General features: G+C 43.6%; 1 protein-coding gene across 1 annotated transcript in view; it reads left to right on the top strand.

The window, feature by feature from the left end:
* Positions 1-14966, top strand: part of UBXN1 (UBX domain protein 1) — a 284132-nt gene that overhangs the window by 43599 nt on the left and 225567 nt on the right. The gene's annotated exons all lie outside the window — the stretch shown is intronic.

The raw sequence follows: 14966 nt of genomic DNA, 5'->3' as shown, positions 1-14966 counted from the left end.
GATGATTATGCATCGCCCCCAGATGCCCCCTGCAGCCGGATCCTCTGTGTCGGCTCTGATGGCAGCGGCTCAGGAACGGAGCTGCTGCCATCAGCAGAGTGTGCCAGCTGTAATTTACAACTGACACTTTGCTGCTACGGCCAAAATCGGTGCTGGCACCGATTTCGGACATTTAACCCCATAGATGCCGCGGTCAGAAGCCGCCCATGGCATCAATGGGGTTGAGGGGGAGGAAGCTCCCTCTGTCTTCCATTGGGCCGCCACTGCTGCAATGGCAGCACCTTACAAAGGCGTCCGGGCTGCCATGTACCTAAGGCTGATCAGACCCTGAGGGTCTAATCAGCCTAAGTGTAAATGTAAGACACACTATGCACTGTATAGCCATCAGGCCCACTGGATCTTCAAGATCCAGATCGGTCTTGATAAATAAAAAAATTGTAAAAATAAAAAGTGAAAAAATAAAATAAAAATTTAAATAGAAATAAAATAAAAATTGTCTTTTCTCATATCCGTTCATTTATGTAATTACAAAATGAAATAGAAAAATTATACATAATTGGTATTGGCGCGTCCGTAATGACCTGATCTATAAAAGTATCATATTACTAATCCCGTACGGTGAACGTCGTAAAAAATAATGTAGAAAAAAATTACGGAATTGTTGTTTTTGTCACCTCACGTCCACAAAAAAAATAAAAAAGACATATGTACCTCAAAATGATACCAATAAATACTACAGCCTGTCCAAAAAAAAAACAAGCCCCCACACAGCTACATTGGTGAAAAAAAATCTAAAAGTTATGGACTTTAGTATATGGCGATGCAAAATATTATTTATTTTTAACACAAAAGTGATTTTTATTGCTGAGAAGTAGTAAAACATAAAAAAACTACATAAATTTGGTATCACCGTAACTGTATAAGCCCACAGAATAAAATAATCATATAATATTTACCACAAGAGGAGCCCCATAAAGAAATGTAAAACACTGACACAACTGCCATTTTTGCACACTTCCTCTCCACAATTTTTTTTTATAAAAAGTGATCAAAAAGACATATGTACCGCAAAATGATAACAATAATAACTACAGCCCGTCCCGCAAAAAAACAAGTCCCCACACAGCTACATTGGTGAAAAGATACAAATGTTATGTGCCCTAAATTAATTTCAGCAAATTACATGTTAGAAAATCCTGATGCCACTCCTTCCCTTCTGAATGCTGCCGTTCCCCCAAACAGTTTATGACCACGTATAAGGTGTTGCCGTATTCAGGAAAAAATGCATAACAAATTGTAACTGCTGTGTGCAACATGGAGAGCAGCTACACAAGCTGTAAGTGACTCAACAAGGTCCTAGTAGGTTGTCACAGGTATCTGGAGCCATGATGACTGCAGTGCATTCCACAACTGCTGGTGTGTGGGGGAGGTTCGGTAGTGCCACAGATAATTGAGTTCAAATCTGGGGAATTATGGGGCCAGAGTAGTATTTGGAAGTTGTACTCATGCTTTTCCATCTAATGTCGGACATTTCTAGCAATAAGACATGTTGCATTGTCTTGCTGGAAGATCACATCCGCCCCAGGGAAGACTATCAGCATGTATGGGTGTACATGATCTGCAAGGATGGATTCATGCCGAAATCTGTAAAAAGTGCCTTCAACATGGATAAGTGGGCCCCGAGAATGCCATGAAAACATTCTCTAGAGCATAATACTGCCACAACCAGCTTGTGTTGTGTTCTTCCAGCAATGGTTGCAGGGTTTGTTCTCTGATGTTTCTATCCTGACACGTCAACATTCATCCATTCATTGAAGCAGAAAATGTGTTTCATCGGATAAGGCCACCCCCTTTGCCAATCAGGGGAGGTCCAATTCTGATACTGCCGCGAATATTGAGCCATTTCCCACCGATGCAACTTTGTTAGCAGAGCTTCAGAGCCTCATACACAGTATGGTTTGCTAAGCTGTTGTTTTAGGCACACGTCTGGTAGCAGTCTGGTTTATTTTAGCAGTGTGCTGGTCTACCGTAGCGTGTCGGTCCACCCTAGCGCACCTTCGTAGCTGGCATTCACCTCTCATATCAATGGCAAGTGATGCTCTGCAGCTTCTACATCGCTTATTCGCAATGGTGTCATTTGTCCACTCACAATGTACTTTTACCACAGCAGCAGACAAACAGTTCACAAGCTGCGCAGTTTCAGAAGTACTGCCGCCCTTGGCCCGAGTCAGTCATCCCTTTTTTTGCAATTCCCCCCTTTTACCCATGACCGCAACAAAGGATATGTGTGCAAGCTGTCTGTCGCACACCTTATATACCGAACAAGCCAGCTTACGACACGTGACTTCCTTCATAAGCTATGCACTGTCGACATCAAAAGTAGGAAGTGGTCATAATAATGTGAGTCGACTGTGTAGAACACATATCAGACGTCGAAAGTGAGATATTTTACCTTTCATGGAAAAAAATTAACTCATTTAGAATTTTATGGCAGCAACTGATCTCAAAAAGTGGTACTAATATAAAACAGCTGGAGGAGCAATTTTCAACTAAGTCGATAGGTAGAGTCTCTCAGATGCAAAGGTTTACCAATTTGTAAAAGACTGTGGAACAATTTCAGAATAATGTTCCTGTCATGAGGGTGTCAAGAGCCGCATCTGACTCCGTTATACCCGGGGTCAGGAAGTCGCAGCGGGTGGCTGCGCGCTCTATGTCTAAAGACAGTGCTGTTTATTAATGGTAGCTTCTGGGTTTGCCTTACAATCCTTTTTGGCTCACTCAGGGATCCGTAGCTTCTCCTCCTCAGCTGTTTCTTGTCCAGCAATCCCAACCTTCTTATATTCCCATCTCTCACTTCTCTGGTTGCCAGATATAGAGCTTCCTGCCTGGACTTCTATACTGACCCACTGGAGCTGTGTAGCTGTGTTCCCTGGTTGTTGTTCCAGAACGTTACCCTCCGGATCCCTGTTGGACCTTTGTGGTCTGCTGTGGTCGCCAACCTGGGTGTATGTGTTTGTCTGTATTGTCTGTCCTCTCCCTGGTGTTTCCCTCTTAGTGTCAGTGGTGCGGACTAGTGATCCCACCGCCGCCCCGTTCACTACATAGGGCTCATCTTAGGTAAAGCCAGGGTTTAGGCACGTGATCGGCGTACGGGTGAGGAACCCGTCTAGGGACGTCAGGGCAGTCAGGTGCCAGCCGCAAGGTGAGTCAGGGGTCACCATCTTTCCCTCTCCCTTGCACAGGGCCTTCCCATTTCCCTCTCTTTGCGTGATGCCGGTCATTACAGTTCCTCAATGTAACATTGCAAAGGCTTTAATATTCTACTATCTACAGTACATATCAAAAGTTTCACAGAATCTGGAGAAATTCATGTGTGCAAGGGAAAAGACCGATGGTCAATATTTGATGCTCATGATGGCCCCTCAGGTGGCACTACATTAAAAATAGGCATGATTCTGTACTGGAAATCACTGCATTGGCACAGTAACATTTCCTAAAATCATTGTCTATGAACTCAGTTTGCCGTGCAATCCACAAATGCAAATGTATAATGCAAAAAATAAGCCATATGTCAACACAATCTAGAAACACCGCTATTTTTTCTGGGCCAAATCTCATTTAAAATGGACTTAGGCAACATGGAAAACTGTTCTGTGGTCAGATGAATCAAAATGTTAAATTCTTTTTGTAAACCGCTGACACCATGTTCTGTGGACTGAAGCGGAAAAGGGACCACTCAGTTCAAAAGCCTGCACCTCTGATGGTATGGGGTTTCATGAGGGCCTATGGTGTGGGCAGTTTACACATCTGGAAAGGCACTATCAATGTTGAACTGAATATAGAGGTTTTAAAAGAACATGCTCCCATCCAGACAACATCTATTTCAGGGAAGGCCTTGCACCTTTCATTAAGACAGTGTTCAACCACATATTGTATATTTTACAACAGCATGGTTTCACAGAAGAAGAGTTCAGGTGCTGAAATTTCATTTGTGCAGTTCAGACCTTTCACAAGTAGTTGGCTCATCATGAAACGAAACATTCTGCAAAAAAGACCCAGGACTGTTGAGCAGCTAGAATCCCACATCAGACAAGAATAGGACAACATTCCTCTCCGAAAACTCCAGCAATTGGTCTCCTCACTTCCCAGACATTTATAGACTGTTAAAAGAAGAGGGGATAGTACACAATGGTAGACATGGCCCTGTTCCACCTTTTTGATATGTGTTCCATGATCTTTTGTGAATAGTTTATGGCTCTATGAGATTTGCAAATTATTGCATTTTGTTTTTATTTACATTATACAGCACCCAAACTTTTTCAGAACTGGGGTTGTAAGTGAACAGGAAAAAAGTGGTGTGCAAATGAATGCAAATTATAGAACCAAAGCACAGCATTGTATATTATTAAAGCAGTGGGTTATTATTAATGCCCTATTCTCAAGATAAATCATCAATATCAGATTGGCGGGGGTCCGACTCCCGGCATCCCCGCCAATCAGCTGTTTCAATGTATAGTGGCACTCAAGCAAGCTCTACTTCATTTTGAAAATTACCTGCACTTCTCTGTAGAGGCGGCACAGTGTAATTACTATAACTGTTCATCTTATTTAAGCAGTGCAAGTTGTAATTGCCCTGCACTGCCTCTGTAAAGGAGACAGCACACAGATGCGCAAAAATAAAAAACATATGATTCTCAGAGAATTATACTGGTACCTCAGAGGCTGTTAAAAGCAACATATCGCCTGTAAACAAATCTATAAAAATCTGTGCAGCAAAAGCAACGGTGGTCTTTTCCTTCTGAACCTTGCAGTGTACCCAAACAGCAGTTTACCTTCACATTTATGGAATTTCCGTACCCAGTAGAACCCACTAACAATTTAAGGGGCGTGCTGTGAGTCTTAGATGGCACAACATATTGGGCACCTATATGCCATATCTGTGGAAAACTTGCAATTTTCATTTTGCATGTCCCCCTGCTCATTAATTTTTGTAAAATACGTGGTGTCAAAATGCTCACTCCACACCTTGTTAAATGCCTTGAGGGACATAGTTTCCAAAATTAGGTCAATTTTTAGGGGTTTCAATTGTGGGGTAGCTCATGGTCTCTGCAACTGTGATGTATCACCCTAAAAACCATCCCATCAAAATCTGAGCTCCAAAAGCTAAATGGCTCTCCTTTCCTTCTGAGCCCTGCCATGTGCCCATTCAGCAGTTTACTTCCACATCTATTGCATTTCTATATCTAGTAGAACTTGCCTAACAATTTAAGAGATATGGCGTGAGTGTCAGGTGGCGCCAACTGCACACAACATATTGGGGACTTAAATGCCGTATATGTTGAAAACTTTCAGCTTTCATTTTGCACCACAGTCCTCTGATAATTCATTTCTGCAAAGTACCTGTGGTTTAAAAATGCTCACGCCACCCCTAATAAATACCTTGAGAAGCATAGTTTCTAAAATGGGGTCACTTCTAGGGGGATTACATTTATTATTTCAACCTAGAGCCTCTACAGTTGTCAGCATTATCTCTTTGTACCATCTGCTGTACATTAATTTCCCCCCTCGCCTATGACAGCACCCTTGGATAGCGTCCGCCCCCTCCTCAGAACAGGAAACACAACCACTTTAAAAGGAGGTACCAACCTCCCTCATGCCAGTTCCGTTTCCTGTCCTAAGGGACAGAGTTTGTATTCACAACCACGCCAAGAAGAGCTGCGGGCGCTCCATGTGAGTACTTATGAGGAGGGCCTACCCGGCGGCATAAGTCTTCTCACGAAGCCGCTGCAGAGCCTGGACCTCTGACTCTTCCCCCCCGCTCCAGTCTCTTCCCCGTCGGGAGGTTTTACAGGTCTCCTGGACGCACGGACCTCTGTGGCCATGTCCGCATGTTCGGCTGCCAGCGTCTGACGTCCCTTCAGGTTCCGGTTGCTGGCGCCGACGTCACTTCTGGTTTCGGCAGCGGGAGGAAGCACAATGCTGTAGACCGGAAGTGGGGGGAGCCTGTGGGTGCTCAGCAGAGTTTAAGTTTAGCCAGCTCACACTGCCAGCTGGAGAAGAAGCTAGCAGTATTTGTCTCCATTTTTTGCTGACTAGAGAGTGAGATCATGGAACAGACGCAGCTAGCAGAACCCACTGAGACCACCAATAAATCTTTGGTACCGTGGTGGGGTAAGAGGGGTGAATACCCCAAAATCTCTATAGCTTAAGTTTCTTATAAGGCTATTTTTATATTTAGGTTTCCAAGGAGAGTAGAAGGGTTTCCAGATCTAAAGACAAAGGGTGTGCTATTTGTAAGAAAAAGTTACCCTCAGGCTGGGGAAAACCTATTTGTCAAGTCTGTGTAGGCAAGCTACTAGAAAATGAGGCCCCATCTCTTATGACAAGCCTAAAGCAGATGATCCGGGATGAAGTTAAGGAGTCGGTGAGGGAGTCGGTTAATAGCATCCTGGAGAATCGCCCCAGCACCTCTGCAGCCGCTTCTATTCCCCCCTCCAGCGACCAGGAACTGTTGTCAGGATTGGAGGAAGAGGGAGAAAGACCATCATCGGATGAATCCTTTGATCATGTAGCGGGAAAGCCACTTTTTCAGGCCGAAAATATTAGCTCCTTACTCGGAGTAGTGAGAGCCACCATGGGGTTGGATGATTGTAAAGAGCCACAGTCTGTTAGAGACTCCATGTTTGAAGGTCTGGGCCCTAGAAAGATTAAGAGTTTTGATGTCCATGAAAATATTGCTGCTGTTATCAAAAAGAGTGGAGTAGACCAGATGGATATTTGAAAAAAAAAAAATATTCTTTTTTATTAAAATAGATATATCAATTCCAGAGTATCAAAGTACAAATAGCTGTCCAAACAATGTTTAGCGTGACATATCATATGGTTACAACAACCGATTAAATGTCAATTTACATTTATGCATTACCTAGTGACCCACATCAGTATTACACATCAGTAAGAAACGCACAAATCTTGTTACATAAGTGTCACATTCTTTTGTGTTACAGACAACCGCCTTGCAGACCATTGTGAAGATATATCCATCCATTTTTTAGATTTTTCCCTCTTTGACCCTAAACTAAAACCTAAACTCCCCCCCCCCTAACTTCTTCAGGTCCACTGTATATACCTATATCTCTTCTAATGTAGTATTTATTAAGTTATTTATTCCTCCCTAGTCTACTTGCAACTTCCCTAGGGTGTTCTGTAGCTTCCTTTTCAAGTACCACTCTGAACCTGTGAATGGATGCATAGTTTCTAGTAGTTCAGCACTGCTCAGGGCGACTTTTATAAATGGTTCCCATCTGCTAAAGAATACCTCTACCCATTTTCCCTTGAGATGTTCTGCTTCTGCCCTCTCAAGCAAAAAACATGTCTTAGTTTGTTTGAAAACTTCTTCCATTGATGGAGTTGTGGCTTGAAGCCAATTTTTGAAAAGACATCTTTTAGCTGCTAATAAAAACAAGTGTACCAACGGAATTACCCTTTGCCCCCCGGGTGCCACCTGAAATAACAATAGTTCCGGTATCATTGGAATTTTTATTTTCAGGTAATACTTAATTTGAGAAATAGTCTCCGCCCAGAACTTGTTAGTCTCTTTACAAGACCAAACCCCATGGAATAGGTCTGTACCAATTTCGTGACATTTTGGACATTCAGTGATCCTATACGTTTGAGACACCCGAGGAGCAAAACGAAAACCATAGATAGCTTTATGCGCCATCCTAAAATATGTCTCTCTCCATCCCTCATTTGGTGTCATCTTCCTAACTACCTCCCAGCCTTTTAGAATAATTTGTTTTATGTCTATCAATGGGAATTCCTTTTTCCATTGTGAGAATATTTTCTCCGCCACTTGTCTCTGTTTCATGTCTCTTAGGCCTCCATATAGCTCCGCCAGTGATTTTTTCCTAACTCCCTGCCCAATAAGTATATCAAAATCTTTCAGACCCATTTCCCTGTTTAAGTTTATAGCCCTTTTAGTTAAGAAATCTTTAATTTGTGTATATGCTAGCGGGTGTTGATTACGCAGCGTTGGGAATCTCGTAGCGAATTCTTCCTGGTTGAGGTATCTCCCTGTTTGCGCCTCCCATAAGTCCCCTATTTTGCCTATCCCTAACTCCCTCCATTTCTGAAAATGTTTAGCCTCAGTTCCTGCCGGGAATTCTGGATGACCCCATAAGCTCATGTATTTGGATATGTTAAATGGCAGGGAGTATAGCTTACGGATTGCTTTCCAACTCGCCACTGTGTCTTTCAACAAAAGGCTCCCTTTGATCTCGGCCGGCAGGGCACTAAATTTAGTGTGTAACAAAGCTGTCAGTGACCAGGGTGCTACCAGTTGTACCTCCAGCTTGGTGTTAGTATAATACTGTGTGCCAAATACCCAGTCCAAGCTATGTCTTAGAAGCCCCGCCAGGTTATATGCTCTTATGTCCGGAAAGTTTAACCCCCCTAAGTTTTTTGGTAGTTGCAGTTTTGCCAGCGAGATTCTGCATTTTTTCCCTCTCCAAAGGAATCTTCTAAATGCTTTTTCTAGGGTTTCTATATCTTTATGTTTTAATAGTATGGGTATTGTTTGTATGGGATAAAGAAGTTGTGCTACACATATCATTTTCAGCAACTGACACCTCCCACCCATGGACAGTTTCAGCGATGACCACCTTTCAATATCTGCAAGAATCTTTTTGATTAATGGTGGATAGTTCAAATAGTATAGAGATTCGGGTGTATTCCCTACATGTATTCCCAAGTATTTGATCGAGAGATTAGCTATCTGTATGGGAAATCCAAGTACCTTCGATTTGGCCAATTTCGCTTGGGGACCTATGAACAGTATTTCCGACTTATCTGTATTTACCTTAAATCCCGAAAACGAGCCGAACACCTCCAGCGTTTCCAGTAAATGACCTATGTCTCTATGCGGTTTTTCCAAAAATACTAACAGGTCATCGGCAAAAAGTGCGTGTTTAATTACCCTTTTCCCGAATTTCCCAACTTTGATCCCCTCCAATTCAGTATCCTTCTCAATCTTTCTCGACAGGCTCTAATGCCAGATTGAAAAGGAGGGGAGATAGTGGGCATCCCTGCCTTATGCCCCTTCCTAAATGAATGGGACTAGATAAAAATCCTGGTGTAGCCACCCTAGCCTGAGGGTTAGAATAAATGCCCCTCAAAAAACTCCTAAACGGGCCCTCAAAACCCATTTCGTCTAACACCTCTCCCATCCATCCCCAGTCCACGTTATCAAACGCTTTTTCTGCATCTATGGATATGATGGCTGGGAATGAATGGGAGGATGGCCTAAGCTTCACCTCATCCAGCGCCAATAACACTTTTCTTATGTTCATCACTGCCGATCTTCCTTGAACAAAACCCACCTGGGCAGACGAAATCAATCTGGGTAATAGTCCCGAGAGTCTGTCAGCTAGAATCTTAGAGATGATTTTAAGATCGACATTGATGAGGGAAATCGGTCTGTATGAGGCTGGGTCCAGGGGGTCCCTGCCGGGCTTCGGTAGGACCATAATGTGAGCTGTGTTAGTTAGTGTCAGAACTGGATTTCCCTTCATATAACCTAAATAAATCTGGGAGAGGGTTGGTGCTATATCTTAGGCTATGATTTTATAAAATTCCCCACTAAACCCATCTGGTCCTGGCACTTTCTCTAGGGGTAAATTTTTTATATATGTGACTATTCTTGTTTCTACGGAAATTGGGGCATTCAGCATTTCTCTTTCTTCTATTGTTAGTTTAGACAGATGGACGTCTTTTAACCATTTCCTTCCTTCTTGAATTTGGGGCGGGTTTGCTGTATATAGGTCACCATAGAAACCTTCCAATATTTTATTTATTTCGCCTGGGTGTGAGGTCTTTATCCCATTTTTCCCCTTAAGAGAATGAATCGTGGAAACCATCCTACACCCCTTTGCCAGTCTCGCTAGAAGTCTGCCTGCTTTGTTGCCATAACGGTACAGATGAGCCTCCCATCTTGTTGTTGCAAAGCTGTCCCATTTTTTAAGCCAAGCCTCATAATCTGTTTTAGCGTTTTGCCAGGATTCACGCGAACTGTTGGTGGGTGTGGCTTGAAAAAGGGTATAGGCCCTTCTAAGGTTGTTGCTCAGCTGGCCTAGCTTCTCTTTTATCTTTTTACGTTTGCCAAACATGTAGGCCATAATTCGTCCCCTGATTACTGCCTTCCCCGCGTCCCACAATGTTTGATGACTATCTATGTCCCTATTCTCTTGTTCATATTCTAGCCACCAGCCTCTCAGGAAGTTAGTAAATTCCTCATTTTTATATAAAGCTGTTGGGAACCTCCATAGGAAGTCAGTTCCTCGGGGTGTCTCCCTCCTCAAGATGACAGATACCGGCGAATGATCCGATATTACCATGTTTTCTATGTGTGGGTCCGACAAGTGCCTCGACTCTGATTTATCACACAAGATATAATCTAATCGCGACCACGATTGATGGGCGTGCGAGTAATGCGTGTAATCCCGTCCTTCAGGATTTCGGGCCCTCCACAAGTCTACCATTCCTGCGTCCTCAATGAATTTCGCTAACCTAACATCGGCAGATTTTTTTTTCCCCCTCTTTCCCAGGACCTCTCCTTCTATCCTCCTTTTCATCTAGTACCGCGTTCATATCTCCTGCTACTATTTTCAGTTTCATTGATTCGGCCGATACGTCTCTGGTGAGTGTGTTAAAAAAACATCGGTCATACTCATTAGGCCCGTAAACGTTATAAATACTAATAGTTTTTTCACCATCTGCTAGATTTAGCCTGGAGATTCTACCTTGTTGGTCATGTGTGTGACCTATCACTTTATATGGGAGTCCCCTTTTTAGCAGCGTTATCACTCCCGCTTTCTTACCTATGGCTCCTGATCCATACACCTCTCCCACCCATAGCTTTTTCATTCGGTCTAGTTCTTCTTCTGGAAGGTGGGTTTCTTGCAATAAGGCAATATCTGCCCCCATTTTTTTTTTAAAACTTCAAGATCATCCTACGTTTTTTCGGCGACCGAAGCCCCTTAACATTCCAGGAGACAATTTTGATGTGGCTATCCATTAGAATCTCTTTTCTTGGTAAATTGAACTTGCAGACCTGTGTTGATGAACTGGATTCCTCCCTCCCCCCTCCCTCCCTCCCTTACCTAAAACTAACATCCCAAAATGAATAACCCATGAAACACTCCCGGGTAGATCAAAACCCTTATTTAACTTTCCCATCAGCATTCAAGCTTTGGCCTCACTTTTTTCCAACAAAAGTGAAAAGGAAAAGAAAACTCCTTCTTACATTCCCCTTGACACCTATGCGAGCTAAGTATACATCAACCTTAATAGCATGTGTCACCTTTAACAGTAAAATGGCATTTCAATTAACAACCACGGAACCAGACGCAATCGTATGCATAGACATTTCCTGAAAATGCAAGTCATTACGTTAGACAAACAACTATTGCACCAACAATCGGTATACTTATCATGTCTTCACATGTGTATATATAATCTATCAGCTAATTAGTCCACAGCTATTTCTCCTCGGGATGTTTTCTTCACCGCTCCGGACCCTTGCCATGGCTGATCTCTATCCTCTCTTGAAGTTGCCTGATCCGCGGTGTGGTAGGCAATCGCTGGTACTGTCCGTCTTTTTGTGAACACTCCTTGAAGCGCGTTTTCTGCCTCCTCCGGATCTGTGTAAGATTCCATCTTATTGTTAGGGAAGAAAACCCTCAGCGTTGCGGGGTATAGCAGGGAGAATCTTGTTTGGTTCTTGAATAACGCAGAGCATAGTGGAGCAAAGGCCCTTCTTCTTTTGGATACTTCCGCCGAGAAATCTTCGAAAAGTAGTACCCGATGTCCTCTTATTTCAATGGCTTTCCCAGCTTGCCTAAACGCCCTTAATATGGCGGCTTTGTCGGCATAATTCAGGTACTTGGCAATCACCTGCCTTGACCTGGCTTTAGACTTTGGCACATTTATATTTTTAGCGCTTCTCTCTAACTCCTGCTGTGGGTTATAAGGGCCAATCCTGTGTGCCCTTTCAACCTTGCAATCAGCTTCTATGCCTAGCGCCTCTGGTATCTCTTTAGCACATATTATTTCTAAGTCCTTCGCCATTATCGCTTCCGGGAGGCCAATTATCCGCAGGTTGCTCCTACGGGAGCGGTTTTCTAAGTCATCCACTTTGTCCCATAAATTGGCATTCTCCCGCAGGGCTCTCTTAAGTTGCTTGCGTACCTCCTCATATTCTCCTTCCATCTCAGCCATTCTTGTTTCCAGCGACTCCAGCCGCGAGTCATGTTGAACCACCTCCGCTTTCAGCTCGTTGAAGGAGGCTACCACTGTGGCTGTTAGAGCTTCCTGCAGATCAGGTGCGATTCTTGCCGCCACTTCTATCGCTAGAAATTTGTAGTCTATGACTAACTTCTCTTCATTAGCAATAGTTGACTCACTGACTCCTTCACTCTACTTTCGGTCCGGTTGCGATAGCTCCGGAGCTTCGTCTTCAGGTGACAGCGCCATCTTTATCTCGGTTGGCGCCTTTCCAGGCTTTGCTGTGTTTTTTTTCGATTTGCACCACGTAACGGTCCATCCACCAGGACTGTGTTCAAGCCGGCACACACTCACCCACTCCGTGCCTCTTTTCTAGTCGCTTGCAGGGGATTTATATGGGAATCTGTGTCTTCTGGTGCGGAGCTCTCAGTTCGCGCTTCTCACCATGCTGGCGCCGGAACCGGAAGCCCCGATAGAAATTATTGATTCCCTCTACCTTAAAACGTAAATACCCGTTTGAGGATGTTTCGGCCTATTGGGACAGAGCCCCAAAATTTGATGCCCCAGTTGCCAAAATTTCAAGAAAAGCAGCCCTTCCCTTTGAGGACTCTGGTTCCCTGAAAGATCCCATGGATAGAAGGGCTGAGATTTATTTGAAAAAGAGCTGGGAGGCTACAGCGGGTGCCTTTAGACCTGCCATTGCAGCCACCTCTATTGCAAGATCCCTGAAGATATGGATGAAAGAATTAGAAGATCATATTAAGGAGGGAACCCCTAGAGATGAGTTGCTTTCCTCCTTTCCAACCATATTTAATGCCATTGATTTCCTTGCGGATGCTTCTGTTGACTCTTTAAAATTCTCTGCTAGGGCTTCCGCCCTTTCTAATTCGTCTCGTAGAGCCATCTGGTTAAAGGACTGGAAGGGTGACTCATCCTCCAAAGCAAAATTATGTGCAATACCTTGTCAGGGAGAGTTCTTATTTGGGCCTGTCTTGGATGACCTGCTGGAGAAGGCTTCAGACAAGAAGAAGGGCTTCCCGTCAACTAACCAGCAGTCTCATAAGAGACCTTTTCCCCCTCAGCCAAATAGAAATAGTTATGGGAGGCGAGATGCATCCAGACAGATTTCAAGTAATACTAGAAAATCCAAGGGTTATCTTTTTTCTGGTGCAGAGGCTTCAAAAAAGCAGCAACAATGACGCCAGAGCCCCGGTAGGAGGTCGACTTTCTCTCTTCACAGAACATTGGAAGAAAATATCAAACAGCCCTTGGATAATCTCCATCCTATCGGACGGCTACAAAATAGATTTTCTGAGAATGCCGCCAGAAAGATTGGTTATAACAGACTATCAATCCAGTTCTCCAAAAACAAGCGGCCTTGTTTTCAGAAGTATCTTCCCTATTAGAAAAGAACGTTCTGTTAGAAGTCCCAATGCAGGAAAGAGCAAAGGGGTTTTACTCGACACTCTTTTTTTGTAAAAAAGACAAATGGCACCTACCGTACGATAATAAACTTAAAACTTGTGAACAAGTATCTACTGTACGAGAAATTTTGTATGGAAACCATCAGATCAGTGATATTAAATCTGTTTCCAGACTGTTTTATGGCATCCCTGGATCTCAGGGATGCATAATATCACGTCCCCATACATCCCGATCATCAGAGATACTTACTTAAAAGTAGCGGTTCAGTTGCAGAGCAAAATCCTTCATGTACAATTTCGGGCTCTTCCCTTCAGGTTATCTCAAGCCCCCAGAATATTAACAAAGATTGTGGCAGAAATGATGGCCCATCTGAGAGAGAGAGATCTGGTCGTTATCCCATATCTAGACTACTTTCTCCTTCTCTCTCAGACGTCAAATCAGCTAGAACAGCAGATTTCATGGTTCAGGGAGGTATTAGACAGGTTAGGTTAGGACCTGAACATAGAGAAGTCCAGCCTAGTGCCGAGTCAAGTGTGTACCTTTTTGGGGATGTCCCTAGACTCCAGAACGCAGATGTGTTTTCTTCCCCTTCACAAAGCTTGCCTCATCAGATCCCGGGTTCAGTGGCTTTCCTCTCGCCAGTCGGTGTCTCTGAGGGAGGCCATGTCAGTCTTAGGTCTTATGACTGCGGCTATTCCCGGAGTGGAGTGGGCTCAATTCCACTCGAGACCTCTCCAACAACAAATTCTGGAAATGTGGGACAAAAATCCTTTGTCCCTAGACTCAGAGATTCATTTATCACCCCAGACGCTCTCCTCGCTGGAGTGGTGGATGAACTTGTTAAACCTTCAGGGAGGTGTTCCATGGCAGAGACAAAATGTCTTATTCCTGACCACAGATGCAAGCCCAGTCGGTTGGGGGGCTCACATAGAATCTCTCCTCCTGCAGGGTCAGTGAAATCAGGAGATCCAGCCCCAATCTCACAATTTCAGGGAATTAACCACCTCAGCCCCCCTAGCTTAAACACCCTTAATGACCAGGCCACTTTTTACACTTCTGCACTACACTACTTTCACCGTTTATTGCTCGGTCATGCAACTTACCACCCAAATGAATTTTACCTCCTTTTCTTCTCACTAATAGAGCTTTCATTTGGTGGTATTTCATTACTGCTGACATTTTTACTTTTTTGTTATTAATCGAAATTTAACGAAATTTTTGCAAAAAAATGACATTTTTCACTTTCGGTTGTAAAATAA

The sequence above is a fragment of the Bufo bufo genome, chromosome 10 (assembly GCF_905171765.1).
Source record: "Bufo bufo chromosome 10, aBufBuf1.1, whole genome shotgun sequence".
Classification (NCBI taxonomy): Eukaryota; Metazoa; Chordata; class Amphibia; order Anura; family Bufonidae; genus Bufo; species Bufo bufo.
Note: the sequence above shows the minus strand (reverse complement) of the source record. Positions and strands in the feature narration are given on the sequence as shown.